This window comes from Triticum urartu, chromosome 5A (genome assembly GCF_056163025.1).
Source record: "Triticum urartu cultivar PI428250 chromosome 5A, HENAU_Tu73, whole genome shotgun sequence".
Taxonomy (NCBI): Eukaryota; Viridiplantae; Streptophyta; class Magnoliopsida; order Poales; family Poaceae; genus Triticum; species Triticum urartu.
Window position 1 is genome coordinate 474,914,763 of NC_141877.1, and position 21,019 is coordinate 474,935,781.

A 21,019-nucleotide genomic window follows, 5' to 3' on the forward strand; every position below is an offset into this window, starting at 1 on the left:
ATAGCTTCAATTTAACAATATCATTATCCGCGTCTTTCTTCTTCTGCATATCACACAAATCAACAAAGTTGTTTAGATGGGTAGAGGCATCTTCACTAGGAAGGCCAGATAATTGATCTTTCATGACAAGATTCAGCAAAGCAGCATTAATTTCACAAGATTCAGCATCGGTAAGAGGAGCAATCGGAGTGCTAAGAAAATCATTGTTGTTGGTATTGGAGAAGTCACACAATTTAGCATTGTTTTGAGCCATCATGACAAACAATCAATCCAACACACAGGCACTAAAGAAGCAAGCGAAAGAAGGCAAACGGAAAAACGGCGAATTGGAAAAGAGGTGAATAAAACGGCAAGGGTGAAGTGAGGGGGAGGAAAACGAGAGGCAGATGGCAAATAATGTAATGCGAGGGATAAGAGTTTGTGATGGGTACTTGGTATGTCTTGACTTGTGCATAGATATCACCGGCAACGGCGCCAGAAATCGCACGTTGGCGAGAGATCGAATCTTGACTTGACTTGGTGTAAGCCTCCCCGGCAACGGCGCCAGCAATCCTTCTTGCTGCCTCTTGAGGATGCATTGGTTTTCCCTTGAAGAGGAAAGGATGATGCAGCAAAGTAGCATAAGTATTTCCCTCAGTTTTGAGAACAAAGGTATCAATCCAGTAGGAGACTACATGCAAGTCCCTCGTACCAGCACAAACAAATAAGAACCACGCAACCAACGCAATAAAGGGGTTGTCAGTCCCTTCACGGCCACTTGCAAAAGTGAGATCTGATCAAGATAATAAGATAAATATTTTTGGTATTTTTGTTGTATAGATTGAGAAGTAAAGATTGCAAAATAAACGGCGACAGAAATAACTAGTTGCTGGGAGAATAATATAATGGAAGATAGACCCGGGGGCCATAGGTTTCACTAGTGGCTTCTCTCAAGATAGCATAATCTACGGTGGGTGAACAAATTACTGTCAAGCAATTGATAGAAAAGTGAATAATTATGAGAATATCTAGGCATGATCATGTATATAGGCATCATGTCCGCGACAAGTAGACCGAAACGATTCTGCATCTACTACTATTACTCCACACATCGACCGCTATCCAGCATGCATCTAGAGTATTAAGTTCATAAGAACAGAGTAACGCATTAGGCAAGATGACATGATGTAGAGGGATAAACTCAAGAAATATGATATAAACCCCAGCTTTTTATCCTCGATGGCAACAATACAATACGTGCCTTGCTGCCCCTACTGTCACTGGGAAAGGACACCGCAAGATTGAACCCAAAGCTAAGCACTTCTCCCATTGAAAGAAAGATCAATCTAGTAGGCCAAACCAAACTGGTAATTTGAAGAGACTTGCAAAGATATTTAAATCATGCATAAAAGAATTCAGAGAAGAATCAAATATTGTTCATAGATAATCTTGATCATAAACCCACAATTAATCGGATCTCGACAAACACACCGCAAAAAAATTACATCGAATAGATCTCCAAGAGAATCGACGAGAACTTTGTATTGAGATCCAAAGAGAGAGAAGAAGCCATCTAGCTAATAACTATGGACCCGAAGGTACGTGGTAAAATACTCACACATCATCGAAGAGGCCATGGAGTTGATGTAGAATCCCTCCGTGGTCGATTCCCCCTCCGGCGGAGCACCGGAAAAGGCCCCAAGATGGGATCTCACGGGTACAGAAGGTTGCGGCGGTGGAAATAGGGTTTCGTGGTGCTCCTGGATGTTTTCAGGGTATATGGATATATATATAGGAGGAAGAAGTAGGTCAGTGGAGCTGCGAGGGGCCCACGAGGGTGGGGGTGCGCCCACCCCCTGGGGCGCGCCCTCCTGCCTCGTCGCCTCCTCGCTTCTTTCTTGACGTCCACTCCAAGTCCCCTGGATGACGTTTGTTCCAAAAATAACTCTCCCGAAGGATTCATTCTGTTTGGATTCCGTTTGATAATCCTTTTCTATGAAACACTGAAATAGGAAAAAAACAGCAATTTGCACTAGGCCTTTGGTTAGTAGGTTAGTCCCAAAAATAATATAAAGGTGTATAACAAAGCCCATTGAACATCCAAACCAGATAATATAATAGCATGGAACAATCAAAAATTACAGATACGTTGGAGATGTATCATCGCCCTAGGTTATAGCTGTCACATGATGAATATCGTCCAACAAGTCACCGATCCAATGCCTACGAATTTATCCTATATTGTTTCTGCTAAGTTACTACTGATATCATCATTGTTACACTTGCTACAAAATTACTGCTATCACTGTTGTTGTTACCGTTGCTATTGTCACTACTATCAAAACTATCATATTACTGTGCTACTGATCACTTTGCTGCAGATAATTAATCTCCAGGTGTGGTTGAATTCACAACTCAGCTGCTAATACCTTCAAATATTCTTTGGCTCCCCTTGTGTCGAATCTATAAATTTGGGTTGAATACTCTACCCTCAAAAACTTTGCGATCCCCTATACTTGTGGGTTATCAAGACCCTTTTCTGGCATTGTTGCCAGGGAGCATAGCTATATTTGTTGACCCACTTGGGATTATTATCATATTATCACTATGAAGAATCTGAAGGATCCTAAGACTAAGATATTTCCCTCAAGGACGAGGGGAGGTAAGGAACTGCCATCCAGTTCTGCTTTAGATTTGCCTTCTGTTATGAGTAAACTTGCAACACCACCACATGCTATTAATTCTGATATGTTGCAAGTTATTGATGATGCTACTTCTACTATGAATGATGCTTATGATGATGCTAGTACCTTGCTTGATAATGATGATGTGCCACTTGGTGAATTTCTTGATAAACAAATTGCTAGACTTATACAACATGATGTTGAATCTGATGATGAGCTTGAAACTGAAACTCCTGAAACACCTGCTAGAACTAGCCTTCCTAGATATGAATTGCCTAAGGTACCAGAAGGTTATGTTATGAGTGAAGAAACAACTAGAGATATTCTTGCTTGCAACGATAGAGATGATCTAGAGAAATTAATACACAAGTATAAAGAAAAATCTCTGAATGCTAGACTGAAATTTGATCCTAAGTTTGCTACTTCACCTATCTTTATTGATGATAAGGATTATGAATTCTCTGTCGACCCAAAGTTGATTACTTTGGTTGAATCTGATCCTTTCCATGGTTATGAAACTGAAACTGTTGTGGCACATCTCACTAAGTTGAATGATATAGCCACCCTTTTTACTCATGATGAGAAAACTCGCTATTACTTTATTCTCAAATTATTTCCTTTCTCATTAAAAGGTGATGCTAAGGCTTGGTACAATACTCTTGCTCCTGGTTGTGTGCGTAGTCCCTGGGATATGATTTATTACTTCTCTGAAAAATATTTTCCTGCTCATAAGAAACAAGCTACCTTATAGGAAATATTTAACTTTGTGCAAACTAAAGAAGAGAGTCTCCCACAAGCTTGCGGGAGGCTTTGCCAGTTACTTAATGCTTTGCCTGATCATCCTCTTAAGAAAAATGAAATACTTGATATGTTCTATAATGGACTAACCAATGCTTCTAGGGATTTCCTAGATAGTTGTGTTGGTTGTGTTTTCAGGGAACGAACTATTGGACAAGCTGAAGAATTATTGAACAATATATTGAGAAATTATGATGATTGGACTATTCCTGAACCACCGCCTGAATCCACTCTGAAGAAGAGGGGTATATTATATCTCAGTCCCGAAGATATGAAAGAGGCAAAGAAATCTATGAAGGAAAAAGGTATTAAAGCTGAGGATGTTAAAAATTACCTCCTATTGAAGAGATACATGGGCTTAATACACCACCACTTCCTAAGGTGGTAGAGGTAAATACTCTTATGAAGTTAAATGATAATGATAATCCTCACAATATGCACCCTACTCAATGCCTTTATGAGTTTGAAAACTACATTAGAAAACAATATCACTTCAATGCAAATGTTATGAAACAATTGAAATATAATTCTGATATGATTGCTCGCTTGAGTGAATTGTTATTTAGAATCTCAAATGATGTTAGAGGTGTTGGAAAACATGCTTCTATGGTTCAAACTCAATTAGAACAAGTTGCTAAATCTCAGAGAGAATTGCCTCATGAAATGAATCATAATATAAATGACTTTGCTGTTAGAGTTGCGACTAGAGGAGGTAAAATGACTCAGGAACCACTTTATCCTGAGAGACACCCAAAAAGAATTGAACAAGATTCACAAACAATTAACACTAGTGCACCTAGTCCTTCTAGAAATAAAAAGAAGAAGAAAAATGATAGGACTTTGTATACTTCTAGTGAACCTGAAATAGAAAAACCTCCTTCTAATGATAATGAAGTTTCTATCTCTGATGCTGAAACTCAACCTGGCAATGAACATCCACCTAGTGATAATGAAAAAGATCATGATGAGGTTCATGAAGACTCTCAACCAAATGAAAAAGAACCAGATAATGATGTTGAGATAAAACCACCTGTTGATCTTGATAACCCACAACCTAAGAATAAAATGTATGATAAAAGAGACGTCGTTGCTAGAAAACACAGTAAAGAAAGAGAACCGTGGGTTCAAAAATCTATGCCTTTTCCACCCAAGTCAACTAAAAAGAAAGATGATGAAGAATTTGAACGCTTTGCTGAAATGTTGAGGCCAGTCTTTTTGCGTACTCGCTTGACTGATATCTTGAAAATGCCTCCTTATGCAAAGTATATGAAAGACATCATCACAAATAAGAGAAAAATACTGGAAGCTGAAATCTCCACTATGCTTGCTAATTATACTTTTAAAGATGGAGTACCTAAAAAACTTGGAGATCCGAGAATACCAACTATACCTTGCTCTATCAAAAAGAATTATGTGAAAACTGCTTTGTGTGATTTAGGAGCTGGTGTTAGTGTTATGCCTTTTCTCTATATGAAAGACTTGATTTGAATAAACTCACACCTACTAAAATATATTTGCAAATGGCTGATAAATCAATTGCCATACCTATCGGTATCTATGAGGATGTGCCCGTTGCTGTTGCTAATGTTACTATCTTGACTGACTTTGTTATACTTGAGATGCCCGAGGACGACAACATGTCGATTATCCTTGGTATACCCTTCTTGAACACTACAGGAGTTGTTATTGATTGCAATAAAAGCAAGGTCACTTTTCATATTAATGGTAATGAGCATACGATGCACTTTTCGAAGAAACAATTCCAAGTGACTGGTATTAATGTTATTGAAAAATCTCTGACAAACACTATTAGATGTTATCAAATACCTTTACCTACTATCAAAAAGTAATATGAAATGCTTATTGTTGGGGAAATGCATATCCCCATTAAGGTAACTTAGTGGTTTACCAAAGTTCTTCGGTTTCATGCTAATCGAAAGTGGTTGTTAATAAGACTTGATCAACCTTATTAATGGATCATTTTTGAGCGGTATCGACTTGATGAATTTAGTAAGCACTACCTTCTGTCCCTACTTTTTGTTTTCTGTTTTTATTAGTTAAATAAAATAAAATGCCATGTTTTGTCTGTTTTCTGAATTTCCCGTGCAATAAAAAAATGACCCAAAAATAAAAGTTCTCAGATTGCCCTGAAAATTTTACACGATTTTTTCTGGATATTTAAGAATTTCTGGTGCAAATAATATGAGAGGGAGGTGCACCAGGTGGGCACAACCCACCTGGGCGCACCAGGACCCCCAGGCAAGCCCTGGTGGGTTGTGGTCCCCACATGGACCCCCTCACTTACCTCTTCATCCCACATCATCACTTACCTCCGGAAAAAAATCTCCATTGCTCTCTCTCCCGAGTTCTTGCTCTCAAACCCGCGAATTTCGATCTCTTTGCTCGAAGCTCCGTTTCTGAAACTGTTTCGGGGGATTGTTGCTTGGTATGTGACTCCACCGTTTGTGCAATTAGTTTTTGTTTTAGTGGTTTATATTTTGAATAATTAGCTACTCTTGGTGCTACTGTAGATGTGCTTGCATGTTAAATTGTAGAGTTCTAAGTAGTTTGAATGCTTGTTATAGCCTCTATGCATCCCTATGAGTAGTTGCTATCAATTTTATAAAGTTTTGTTGACAAATTTTTGTTACCCCAAAATTTTTATTTTCAGAAAATTGTACGCAGACATGAATATCTTCAGGAAGTTTGGCTCGAAGAAGAACTCCAAGGGTGTTATTGGGGAGTCTTCTGACAGTGATCTCCACCCTCGAAGGTTGGCGGAGGTACGGCCGTGCAAATGGCCGCACACCCCGTTCCTGAAAGAGGCGGGAATCCTTCAGGAGTTCACACAATATGTTGTGAATGCTGGCCTCACCGACTTCATCTCAAATGAGAGTGACTAGCACCAAATCCTCACAAACATCCTTGTTCATAGTTTTACTTTCCTGCCTAGAAATAATCCTCCTGAAGTAAGCCTTGATTTATATGCTGAAAATCACCAGATACCACTTACTGAATTTTGTGACATATGCATGATCCCTTCTGATGGGAGCTTAGCAGAGCCTAGGCCGGCTGGGTTTGAGGACTTTTATCGCACTTTGACAGTGGGAGATGAGAGAGGGGTGTCAGCCACTACGGCTGCTAGCATACACTTTCTTGCCATACATTATTTTGCTTTATTTGTTGCTAAGTGCTTTCTTGCTAGAAAGAAAGTAGGTGCGCTCAGCGCACCATACTTTCTTGTTTTATGCCGAGCACTAGAGGGCGACAACACCCATAGCTTGGGAGCTATTGTGGCTCGTCGCCTCCATCTTAATAAATCCCAGGGTGAAATACATGGTGGGATTTTTGCTACTCTTTTGGCGGCTCACTTCGAGGTTGAGATATGCCCACATGATTATCCTCTGACCAAAGTTTACCTAGACCGGGCAGCTATGGAACACCATCATTTCCTTGCACGAGATTATCCTAATATTCCAATTCCTTATAACTTGGTTTTTAGCGTTAAAATTCGTGATATTATTCCACTGCCTGCGCCTACTTTTTTTGATTCTGCTTCCAGGGTGAATATAGGATCATGCATGCGGACATCATCGCCTACCGGAATGCTCAGGCTGCTGCGGAAGTGGCACAGGAGAAGCCCCGGCAGTGGGATGAGTGGATGCCTGCTCCTCAGCACCCCTACTACCTTCCATGCTACTGATCGACTACCAAGTTAGGCCAAAATCCTAAGCTTGGGGGAGTACGTGTTTCCCATCGACTTTACATACATGTCCACATATTTCATTAGTCGGTGTTCACACTTTTTCATTGTATCATCCATGCCTATATTTATTTTTCTTGCTTTCTTCTTGTGTGTTTGAAAAGCTTTAAGAAAAACCAAAAAATTAGTTGTAGCCAGTTTACTTTCTATGCATACTTAGTAGTCATATTAAAAAGAAAACCCAAAAAGATTTCCTTGTTCTTCTTTTGCTTGTTGGGAGCTTTCCCGTGTAAATAGTTTTTCTCGTTTTTGCTTTTTCCTTTTATTTGCTCATTCAAGAAAACCAAAAACTCCAAAAAATATTTCAATGTGTTTCCCTGAATTTCTTTTCTTTTTATTTGAGTTGTACCGAGGAGAATACCACGATGAAAATATTGAGTGGCTCTCATATGAATAATTGTTGAACTAATAAAGAGCACATTTTACCTTGTCTTCTCCTATTGAATAAAATGTTTGCAGATTCCAGCTTAGCCCACGGCACTCTTCCACTATTATAATTTCCATATCATTCGGTCGTGCAAGTGAAAGGCAATAATGACAATATTTGATGAACTGGCCGTGGCATAGAGAAACTGGTATGAACTCGACTTGTTCTTTTTGTATAAATATGTTTAACCTAGTATCCATGCTTCAGCCCATTATGATTAAACATGTTTGCAATGATAATTAGAGATTATAGTTTCTCATGCCATGCATAAGTAGCTGGGAGTTGATAATGATTTATCTTGGATTTCAACATCGTGTTAAAATAATTGTGATGTAGTATGATGATATGGTATCCTCCTCTAAATGTTCGAGTTGCTTGACTTGGCACATGTTCATGCATATAGTTGAATCAAAACCAACATAGCCTCTATGATATTTATGTTCATGGTGTTCATATCCTACTCATGCTAGTGTCCAATGTTACTTATGCATAATGCATGGTTATGATCGTTGTTGCTCTCTAGCATGGCCCCTTCTCAATCTAATTGCTATCCTTCGCCTGTACTAAGTGGGAATTCTGCTTGTACATCAAAAACCTTGAACCCAAAATTATTCCAGATGAGTCCACCATATCTACCTATATGCGGTATTACCCTGTCGTCCTAAGTAAATTTGCATGTGCCACCTCTAAAAACTTTTAAAAAAATAACCGTTTTGTGTGCCTAGATCGTTTATGGAATGACAGGAGGTGGTCGATATCTTCCATGCTAAGCAGGTTATTCTCAGGTCGAGTGTTTATTCACTCGCCATCGCACGAGAAAAGGGCGGTAATAGGGATGCCCAGTCCCAAACTGCAAAATACAAAAAGAGTTAATCGCTCGAATAATCAAACAAAAACTCCCAATGAAGTCAAAACCTTTACTTTTTATTGCTTGGGAACCGCCACTAGCTTGTTTAGCATGGGAGATATTGATAACTGATGGTTGTGAAGTAAATGAGAAGGGTGCATGTCTCAAATTATCATTTACCTATGTTTTAAAAATTGAGCACTGGCACCTCTGCAAATAACTGCTTCCCTCTGCGAAGGGACTATCTATTTACTTTTATGTTGTGTCATCACCTTCTAAAACAAGCGCCAGAAACTGAGAGAGCACAGTTGTCATGATTTATGCATTGTTGGTAGCTAATGTTGGGTGCATCATAACTGGATCTTTTCTACCATGAATTACAATGTTTAGTCGCTGCTTGAACTTTGGAGGTGCTTTGCATTTATGTTTTGCGGTCTCAGAAAGGGCTAGCGAGATACCACTATTGTCATATTATATCATGGTTGTTTTGACAAAGTGTTGGCGTTTGAGATGCCTTATTATTGCTCGCTAGCTGATTATGCCATTGATATGAGTCATTATAATATTTAAGAGTTATTGTCGGCATGATTAGTTATAATGTGGCTGAAAACCTGGGTGTTGTTTAAGCTTATTTATGCAAACAAGAGCAAAAGAGTTCGTAAAAGTTTTTCTTTTGCACTTTCAGTTTATCAACTGAATTGCTTGAGGACAAGCAAAGGTTTGAGCTTGGGGGAGTTGATACGTCTCCAACGTATCTACTTTTCCTAATGCTTTTCCTCTTGTTTTGGACTCTAATTTGCATGATTTGAATGAAACTAACCCCGGACTGACACTGTTTTCAGTAGAACTACCATGGTGTTGTTTTTGTGCGGAAATGAAAGTTCTCAGAATGGAACGGAACTTTGCGAGGATTTTTTATCTCAATAATAAGAATTTCTGGAGCCAAGACATGCCGGAGAGGGGCACCTGGGTGGGCACAACCCACCAGGGCGCGCCCCCTCTCCTGGCGCGCCCAGGTGGGTTGTCCCCACCTGGTGGCCCTGCTGACCCTGAAACCGACGCTATAAAATCCTATTTTCAGAGAAAAAATAAGGGAGAAAGAATTATCGCGATCCACAAGACGGAGCCGCCGCCAAGCCCTGTTCTTCCTCGGGAGGGCAGATCTGGAGTCCGTTTGGGGCTCTGGAGAGGGGGGTATTCGTTCTTCGTCATCACCAACCCTTCTCCATCGCCAATTCCATGATGCTCCCCACCGGGAGTGAGTAATTCCTTCATAGGCTCGCTGGTTGGTGAGGAGTTGAATGAGATTCATCATGTAATCGAGTTAGTTTTGTTAGGGTTTGATCCCTAGTATCCACTATGTTCCTAAATTGATGTTGCTATGACTTTGCTATGCTTAATGCTTGTCACTTTGGGCCCGGGTGCCATGATTTCAGATCTGAACTGTTTATGTTATCACCATTATATTTATGTTCTAGATCCGATCTTGCAAGTTATAGTCACCTACTACGTGTTATGATCCGGCAACCCCGGAGTGACAAAAATTGGGCCCACTCCCGGTGATGACTGTAGTTTGAGGAGTTCATGCATTCACTATGTGTTAATGCTTTGTTCCGGTTCTCTATTAAAAGGAGGCCTTAATATCCCTTAGTTTCCTATATATGGACCCCGCTGCCACGGGAGGGTAGGGCAAAAGATGGCATGCAAGTTCTTTTAATAAAGCACGTATGACTATTTACGGAATACATGCCTACATTATATCGATGAACTGGAGCTAATGTCGTACCGCCCTAGGTTATAACTGTCACATGATGAATATCATCCAACAAGTCACCGATCCAATGCCTACAAATTTATCCTATATTGTTTCTGCTAAGTTACTACTGCTATCATCACTGTTACACTTGCTACAAAATTACTGATATCACTATTACTGTTACCGTTGCTACTGTCACTACTATCAAAACTATCATATTACTGTGCTACTGATCACTTTGCTGCAGATAATTAATCTTCAGGTGTGGTTGAATTGACAACTCAGCTGCTAATACCTTCAAATATTCTTTGGCTCTCCTTGTGTCGAATCTATAAATTTGGGTTGAATACTCTACCCTCCAAAACTGTTGCAATCCCCTATACTTATGGGTTATCAACGCCTTAATCGCAAGCGTGGAGGGCATGATGAACAAGGACTCAAGGGAGGAGGAGCGCCAATGTTTCAAAGAAGAGAAAATGAACGCCTTCATGGAGATCCAAAGGAGGAGGCTTAAGATGGACGCGGAGAAGCAAGCCAAGATGCTTGAGCTGGAGGCGGAGAAGCAAGCCAAGATGCTAGAGATCGAGGCCGCCAACGCCAAGACCAAGGCGAAAGAAGTGGCTCTCGCGAGCATGATGACCGGGGTGGAGATCATGAAGGTGGATCTCAACACAGTGTCGCCAAGGAAGAGGCCGTGGTTCGAGAAGATGCAGGCCGACATGCTCAAGTTCACCGGCGAGTGATCTCGTGGCCGCGAGCGCCTTCCTTTTTTGGATGTTGGCTTGTGTGCTGGCATGACCATGGGGCCGCGATGGCATGGTCGAACTCAAGTCCCACCCCTTTTCGTGTGCTGGCATGTGTGCCGGCCGCTGGCGAGTGCGTCAGCGCAAACTGTGTGATGATATTTTTTGAAAATAGGTTGGCGCATTGGGCGGGCGGCCGATCCAAATGCAAAATAGGGCGAACACCGGGAGGGCGGCCGATTCAAACAGACAAAAACAGACAAATGCGCCGTCCGTTCGGATCGGCCCGTTGAAGTTGCTCTAAGACATCATCCTTGATGGTAACCCAGAACGTCTAGAAAACATGTTGAGTATCGTGATTATTAGGAAAGCTAGGATACTATCTTGCCTTGTACTCCAAGATGTTCATCTACTCCTATATATATATGCCCACGAGGCTCAAGCAATACAACGAACAACTATTTCACCAATCCTCTCTCTCTCCCTTTTAACATGGTATCAGTTTCCGAGTTCTAAACCCTAGCCGCCGCCGCTTCCACACCCGCGCGCCGCCCCGGGGCGGTCGGCCTCCATGACCGCCGCCGGGGGCCGCGCAGCCCGTACCTAGGGTTCGTCCGCCGGTCGTGTTGACCGGCTGCCCTAGAGAGTCTTTTCCCAACCCTTTGCTCTGGGTTTTTTCGCTCTCTCGCCAATCATTTTGATCGGTGTTTTTCTTTTTGGTTTTCGATCTATGCTTGATCGGTTTGCGTCGCCCGCCGCCGCCGTCGACCACCGTGCGCCTCTACTCCGACACCAGCGCGACCGGCCGGCCTTTTCACCGACCCGGCGGCCCCGCGCGATAGGCAGCCCCTAACAGCCATCGTCCGTACATCTGCCCGCCCGTCGCCCCGACCCAGCGGCCTTGCGCGACAGGCGGCCCCTCACGGCCGACGTCCGCGCATCGGCCCGCTCGTCGACCTACGCCGGCCATCACCGCCCTGTCCCCGAGTTCAGTGCGCCGTCCACCAATCGAGCAACGGGCTGCCGCTGCGTCGCCCCCATCAGGCCGCAGCGCCGCCGCCCCGTGGTTCTTCCCGTGGCTGCACCGATCCGCCCCGTAGCTGCGTCGCCCCTTCGGGCCGTAGCATCACGGCACGTGGTCCCCACCACCGCCCTGAGGCAATTCCCATGGTTGCACCACATCCCGCGCTGCCACTGCGTCGCCCCTTCGGGCTGTAGTGCCACGGCCCGCGGTCAACCGCTGCACCGAAGCTGTCCGCTCCAGGCCGTCCGCGATGCTGCACCGACCCTCGCGCTGCCGCTGCATCGCCCCGTCGGGCCGCAGCGAGCGTGGCACGCGATCCCTGCAACTGCCCTGAGGTCTTCCCCGCCGTTTCCCCGACCACCGCGCCGCCTCCCTTGGCGCGGGAACGTCACCGTCCACGCCGGTCTTCGTCACGCTGTCGGGTTCATTATCGCCTACTTCGAGCACCGCCGCCGCAATCCTTCTGTAGCCGCCGCCGCCTCCTTAGGCCGCCGCTGCTCTTCTTTCGCGGCTCCACGGCGACTACCTCGACACCAGCAACACCCAACTCGACACCGACCACGGCGTTCTTCGCACAGCTACCTCGACTTCGGCTACACCACCTACACTCTCGACTACCTTGACAAACGGCACAAAGGGCTACCTCCTTGCTTAAGCAACCTCGTCGGTTGCCACTCCAGCCACGACTTCATGATGCATCGTCCGTTACGATAGTGGGGGGTGTCAGTCGGCTTCCCTTCGGATTTGTAGCGACCCGACCTCAGAAGGTCAAGCCTCTGTGCATCTGTGCCATCCCTGAATCGGTATGCTGGCACACACAGTACATCAATGTATATATCAAAGTGCAATCACATGTATAAATAACGTAAAACTAATATATACCTCATAAGTCTCAGCGAAAACAAACAATCGGGTGTGGAGTCCCATCAACGCCATCGGTAGGTTGAGTGTAGACCGTAACCCTATGACGTAACTCTTACTCATCGGAAGAAACATATCTGCAACATGAGACGTTGCAGCCGTGTAGGTCAGTACATTGAATGTACCGGCAAGATAACCATAAGAGAAAACAGATGATAAACTATACTATATGCAGTATGGCTTTGTGGCTCTGTATCTGAGTTTTGTTTGCGTAAAAGCTGGTTTTATTGTCCCTACATCAAAGGAATTATCCGGAGTCTGTACTACGGAGTTTTCTATCATGACATGGTTCCGCCAACCGATGTCTCATAGCCCAAATCATCATAAGTTGCCCACAATTAATTTAGCAGTCCGGTGTTGAGAGTTCCAAGATAGATCCAAGTCCAGAGACTCAAATTGTCCGTAACCGGAGACACGGCTAATCGATTAGGTTTTAACCCTCTGCAGAGGTTTGTACACTTTACCCGCAAGATTCGATCCCTATCTTTACATTCTCGCACTCCAGGGTGTTTGAGAACAAGATGACCGAAACATGGTCTTCCAAAGAGTTCCTCTGACCACTGTCCGGTGCTCATCCAATCCTACCGTAGTTCTACATCTGCTAGCACCGTCCCAGCCAGAGTCACCACTAAGGTCAACCAAGCCAGAGCCCATAGTGACTTGCGGTTGCACAGGTAAGCTTCCGGGGATGAAGTATCCTTCTGTCTCTTTGAGTCTGGGTGAAGGTTTCCGCAAGATGTCATGGCGCTTCTCCATGCATCCCGGCCAACCACTGGTTTCTCGAGGGTGCCCGTCAACCGTCCTTCACCCAGTAGTGTGTATTGAATTCTTGTCTCGAGTCTCGAAAATCTTGAGGAGTCCTGAAGATGCAGTCCTTGCCGGTGCCATCATGAAGTTGTCACCATTGACGTAGAGTCCTCCTTCTTCACACCACTCTCATGCACTCGTACCAAACCCCGTCTACTATAGCGTAGCATTAAAAATATATAACGTCCCAGGTTTGTTAACAGGGAGATGGTTCCTACCTCATGCATTCTACTCAACTACAAGATTCAATAACACTACTGGAGAGACTGTTAAAAGGGTGATACTGCATGCAAATAAACATAGGTATGGGAAACATGGTCAAAGTGAACTTGCCTGGCCAGTTGGTGAAGATATTATCGCTCTTAAAAACTTGATAAACTAGTCATCACTCTCCGATGAAATCTATACAAGCAAGCATAGTATTCACATAAGCAATCATTCTAGCACTCAATCATAACAATCAAAATAACAACGAAATCGATATAGGATCAAAGGTAAAAACCAAATAAAACTCCAAATCAGTCAAATAAACTTATAGGGCTAATCTACACCACAACAACTCTACCTAACAACAAGTAAAAATCCTAAAACAAAAAATACTTAACACAAGGTAAAAATACTTATTTGCTATGTAACATAAAGTATTTTTCCTATAATAAAATTCTAACAGTACCTAGAACCTCTAACACTATTCCTATTGCTAGCAACTAGTCATACAACAAACAACACCTAGAACCTCAAGAATACTAAGTCTAATAAATCCTAGAAATCACCTACTGTTAAACAATAGAATATATGACACACTGGCAAAAACTAGCAAAAGAAACTAATTAATAATAATTAAACTACAAACAGTACTAAAAACAGAGTAAACAGTACTGTTTACAATAAAAAGCTAATCTAACTAACTCACTAACATGCAAACTAAACACTACTGCTTAGCTAGTCTAATAAGTAACCAGTAGCAAAAAGAATCGGTAAAAAATAATATTCCTAACTCAAAATAGCTCAAATCTAGTGACTTGATAAAATTCATACAAACACAAATTTAAACTGCTCAAACATAACGAAAATACCTCGTAGATAATTAACTGCGGATTTTACAAGATTGAAACTATTCTGTTTTAAAAACATAACGAAAAAAGGCAGGTCGGGATTACTATAGCTGTTCCGGCGAGGGGCTCGGGCGGAGTGCCTCCGGTGGTCCTCCAGGTGAGGCGACGGGATGGGCGGGGGCGGCGGAGCGGGGCGGGGTAGCTGGTGGCAGCGATGGGTGGCGGGGAGGGCCGGCGGTGGGTGGGGCGGAGCAAATGGCGGCGGCAGCTCCGGCGAACTCCGGCGGGGCGGCTCGGCGACGTGGGGCGAGGAGAGGAGGGACTAGGTGGGGGAATGGATGCGCGATGTGGCTATTTATAGGGGGAGGAGGTCGTCTTGGAGGAGGGGGCGAGGGATTTCGCGAATCCCGCGATTCCGGCGATGCTCCGGCGGTGGCTGTAGATCGTGAGTATCTTGCCTGGAGGAAGGAGATGATTCGGTTCGGATCGGGCCGGATTTGGCCCAAAAAAAACAGTACCTTCCGTTTTTTTGAATAAGCCATGAAGAAAAATCATTTTAGAAAATAAAATGAAAACAAAATATAGGCGTATTATATATCAAAATGATCAGAAAAAAGCCCAATTTAATGGGATATTTTCCAGGGGCAAATAAAATACTTTTTGAAAAGTCGTTTTTTTAAAATTCAAACAAAAATCAAAATGACTTTCAAAACTCTATGGAAAATTTATTCCAACATTTTTGGGGTGTCATGTTACTCCCTCTCAACACTTTTGTTCAAGTGTTCTTTGTCAGAAAAGTTTTTGAATAAAACTCAAATGCCACTTTGAGTTAAAAAAATAAATTAAATGACAACTTCAAAATGAAATTTTTCTTTACTTCCCACTCTCTTTCATTGAAGAAATCATGAGGATCATTGAGTGGCATGAAGTTTGAAATATTTCCAAATTCAAATATTTTCAAACAGAAACTTTTTTTTGGAAAGTCCTTTTTATTCCCTCTCAACAAAACTTCAAAAGTTTAAAATTCTAATAAATTTCACTCAATCAATCACTCAACAATCAATCAACAATCATATATTTTAATTATTATAACATTCCAAAATTTAGAATTTTGGGATGTTACAAACTACCACACTTAAAATGAATCTTGTCCTCGAGATTCGAAGAGGCTAGCAAGAAAAGGTTAGGGGTTGGGAGTCTTCTAGCAAATATTTTGGCCGGAAGGGTCAGGGGTGCTACCACACTTAAAAGCAAGGTTACAGTTCCAATAAACTCAGATACTTCCTCCAGAGTGCCGACAATATCTATCTCTTCACATATCTGACAATAGCTCCTTCATTAACGCTCTTCTGTCAGAAGCATAGCGTTTTCCTCAAAATCTTTGGTCGCTTCGTCAAAGATGAAGTTCGTCCGAGACTGGATCTTAGCTGATAGGTCTGCGTCCATTCTAGACAACTATCGAAATACTCATGGTGGCCTACCATTAATGGTTTCTGCAAAAAAAGGGCATTGGCTTCATTCTCATAGTATAATCTACGATTGGCAACAGCTGCCATGTACATGGGTTTATCATCATACCATTCTAAGGCTTAAGAAAGGCTTCAACGAGCGTCGTCACTTTACTATGGGTAAGTCTCTCAGATTTACCATTCCAAATATCAAGAGTGAATGATAAGATTAAGTCGGTATGGTGATCAATTCATTCCGCACCCAGATCATTACCCTGTATAAGGTTTAGCGAATCTCGTATTTCTAACAGTCGGGCATCCTCACAAGCTTTGCAGACATTTCTCTTATCCTCGAACTAGGTTCGGGTAAATCCATTGATTCTGCAAGCTGAACAAAACATCTATCGTTCTTCACAATCTCGGGGTTTATGTAACATCCTATGTAATGTCTGCTGATCAATTCACAGCTTCTTCCAGAATTCTTCCTTCAACAAGATTGTGCTTGTGCCGTTGTCAAATCCTGGGCCTGTGGGTTATGCGTCCACTTCAGCGCTTGCATAGTGTTAACTCATCCGTGGAGTTACCGTTGTTCCATATTCCAACATTAAACCTCCTTTAAATCCAATAGTACTTCATTTTGTCATACTCTTGGGGTAACTATCATAATCAAACTCCAACGTATTTCGTCCGGCTCCTTTCTATGGACCGTCATGAACAACGCCCTTTTTTTCTTCATTGATTCTGTGACTTTACGAAGTAATACCACACTTAAATGAAATGCACTAGTTCATCCATAAATCATATTATTTTCATATCAAATCTTTTATTACCTCCTTAACCATTTTTCATAAATCCAAATTCCAAAAAAATACTTTATTACAAATGCCGCCATCCACATGGTTTGGTATGGTCAAGCATTACTTCCCACTTTATTCATTTTTCCTCCTTGAGGATCCTTCAGTCCCACTGGAATTGGGCGACATGCTCCTTGAAATCTTCAATCCTCTGTTTCATCGTGGTGGCCTTGAGCTTCACCTCCATCATCTCTGCATGCACTTCTCTTAGGTATTCCTGAGTATAACGGAGTCTTGCTTCAAGTATTTCTCCGATCTGGCGTATGGCTTCCATGGCTGCTTCACGAACAGCATCGAAGAAAGTTGCTTGTGGTACACGTGAGATGAAAAAATATTGCCCCATCGTCTTTGGGCAAACTCCTTTCATACGGTGGAGGTGTACCTCCACATACCAAAGTTCCACTCCCTTTTGCATGAAGGGGTAGCCTTTGTAGATTGCATCTCCTTCAAGGTGAATATGCTTCATCATGTCCTTCAGGATCTTCGGGTAGTCATGATCACTTGTCAGGGTCATGATCGTTTCCGGGCCCTTAAGGAAAGACTCATAAAGGGTCGTCATGTGCAGTTGTAAAACAAAAATGGTGCTCAGCATAAGATACACATCTCCTTGGGTACACATTCATATCATTCAAACAAAACTTCAAACTCAATTTCCAACATCCAGTTTATGCATCACAACTCATTTTCTTCCATGTTCACCCAGAATATTACTTTCCAAGATAAAACATAACAACTCCTTAAAGCCTTTCAGCATATGACATATCAACTTTATTGAGTCATGAATTTTTACAATCTCTGAGTAATCTATTACATAACTCAACCCCGCATTCTCACGAAAAAGTGTTTTCCTTACTACCCTTATTACTGATATCAACATCTCCACTACTCAGCTCTAGCTTTCTCATGATTTGAAAAATCCCTAGCAAAATGTCCTGCTTCCTTGCATCGGAAACAAATAACTTCCAGCATGTCTCAAGGCTTCTTGGTGATGGTGCCTGCTCCTTGAGTACCTTGCTTCCTTTCGAGACAATCATTGGCATAATGCCCGACGTCCTTACATTCAAAACAGGTAATATGACTCTTGTCCCTCGTTGCAGAAATTGGGTTGCTCTGAGGGTGTCTTTGTTTTCTCTTCTTGGTTTTCTTCGTTCTGATCAAACGTCCTATTCCCTGTGGATCAAACTCCACTGCTTCTGTCGGGAAGTATCCCAGATACTCTTTTCTTTCCTTGGTGCAATACTGTGAAAAATGTCCTTCTTCTCCACATGAATAACAGGCATTGGAGTAAAATCTGTTGAGGCTTTCTCCATCAGGGTCTTCAACACTTTCCTTAATCATATGTTCTTTCATAACTTCTCGGAGGGCTTCTTTCATTCCTTCTTCCTGCTTCTGAATAGTTTGTTGCACTGTGGGGTAAATGTGACACTGAGCTGGGTAGTGGGTGGTTCCTTCACACAAGAAACAAGTCACCTGACTAGTTGTGCATTCCTCAGCTGGGTGTTTCTCCTTACAATGAGGGCATCCATCCTTGTGTTTCTCCTGGGTGTGTCCTATTTCTCCGCAAATTTTGCAGGCACAAGGTTTATTTCTTGGGGTATCATGGTGCTTCTGGATAAGACGTGATCTTGTCAGAGTCTTCTTGAATTCTTCCCAAGTCCTTGCTCCATTCCATCCCTGTATAGCTTGATGCATATGCCACCATGTTGCAGCACTTCCTCCAAAGTACTGAAGAGCATACGATACTTCATTCTTCCTTGAAACCAAATTTCTCCCAAAGTGATTCTCCATGTTCTGAATCCATAGCTCTGCCTCCGGCTGGGTTTTCGGTCCAGAGAATACCAGTTCAACTTCATTCATCATCTACTGGGTCCAAGGGTTTTAGGGTGAGATAAGAGAGAGGTGGGGAGGGATACACACAATACAAGCAATAGTTTTGAAAATGGGTTTTATTTGTGGTTGTCGGAAAAACATCAAACAGATGACAGTTCACAAATCGTTAGGTCTAACGTAAGTATATAACATGGGTTTGGTCTTCTAAAAGTCAAATAAATCTTTAGAGTCTTCAGATTCTTCGAGTCTCCGGAGTCTTCAACTGGTGTAGCTTCAACTATTTTAATGCATGGTGAAATCCTATTTACTATGAAATGGTCATCGGTTGTCCGATATCTTGTCCTTCTTAGAGCGGCTTCAGTTGATCCTCCGTGTGGTCAAAAGGGAAAAGGGGTATATTCTAACTATTTGAGGTAAGAGAAGATATTTGATAAAATCAGAAAAGATGAGAAGTAATGGATTCTTTTGAAAATAAAGTTCTAGAGATTTCCTGTCCTAGGAGCTTTCCGATTTCTAGGGTCACGTCCTACAGTCAACATGTGCTCTTATACCATATCTGTAGCGACCCGACCTCAGACGGTCAAGCCTCTGTGTATCTGTGCCATCCCTGGATCGGTATGCTGGCACACACAGTACATCAATGTATATATCAAAGTGCAATCACATGTATAAATAACGTAAAACTAATATATACCTCATAAGTCTCAGCGGAAACAAACAATCGGGTGTGGAGTCCCATCAACGCCATCGGCAGGTTGAGTGTAGACCGTAACCCTATGACGTAACTCTTACTCGTCGGAAGAAACATATCTGCAACATGAGACGTTGCAGCCGTGTAGGTCAGTACATTGAATGTACCGGCAAGATCACCATAAGAGAAAACAGATGATAAACTATACTATATGTAGTATGGCTTTGTGGCTCTGTATCTGAGTTTTGTTTGCGTAAAAGCTGGTTTTATTGTCCCTACATCAAAGGAATTATCCGGAGTCTGTACTACGGAGTTTTCTATCATGACATGGTTCCGCCAACCGATGTCTCATAGCCCAAATCATCATAAGTTGCCCACAATTAATTTAGCAGTCCGGTGTTGAGAGTTCCAAGATAGATCCAAGTCCAGAGGCTCAAATTGTCCGTAACCGGAGACACGGCTAATCGATTAGGTTTTAACCCTCTGCAGAGGTTTGTACACTTTACCCGCAAGATTCGATCCCTATCTTTACATTCTCGCACTCCAGGTGTTTGAGAACAAGATGACCGAAACATGGTCTTCCAAAGAGTTCCTCTGACCACTGTCCGGTGCTCATCCAATCCTACCGTAGTTCTACATCTGCTAGCACCGTCCCAGCCAGAGTCACCACTAAGGTCAACCAAGCCAGAGCCCATGGTGACTTGCGATTGCATAGGTAAGCTTCCGGGGATGAAGTATCCTTCCGTCTCTTTGAGTCTGGGTGAAGCTTTCCGCAAGATGTCATGGCGCTTCTCCATGCATCCCGGCCAACTACTGGTTTCTTGAGGGTGCCCGTCAACCGTCCTTCACCCAGTAGTGTGTATTGAATTCTTGTCTCGAGTCTCGAAAATCTTGAGGAGTCCTGAAGATGCAGTCCTTGCCGGTGCCATCATGAAGTTGTCGCCATTGACGTAGAGTCCTTCTTCACACCACTCTCATGCACTCATACCAAACCCTGTCTACAATAGCGCAGCATTAAAAATATATAACGTCTCGGGTTTGGTAACAGGGAGATGGTTCCTACCTCATGCATTCTACTCAACTACAAGATTCAATAACACTACTGGAGAGACTGTTAAAAGGGTGATACTACATGCAAATAAACATAGGTATGGAAAACATGGTCAAAGTGAACTTGCCTGGCCAGTTGGTGAAGATATTATCGCTCTTAAAAACTTGATAAACTAGTCGTCACTCTCCGATGAAATCTATACAAGCAAGCATAGTATTCACATAAGCAATCATTCTAGCACCCAATCATGACAATCAAAATAACAACGAAATCGAAATAGGATCGAAGGTAAAAACCAAATAAAACTCCAAATCACTCAAATAAACTTATAGGGCTAATCT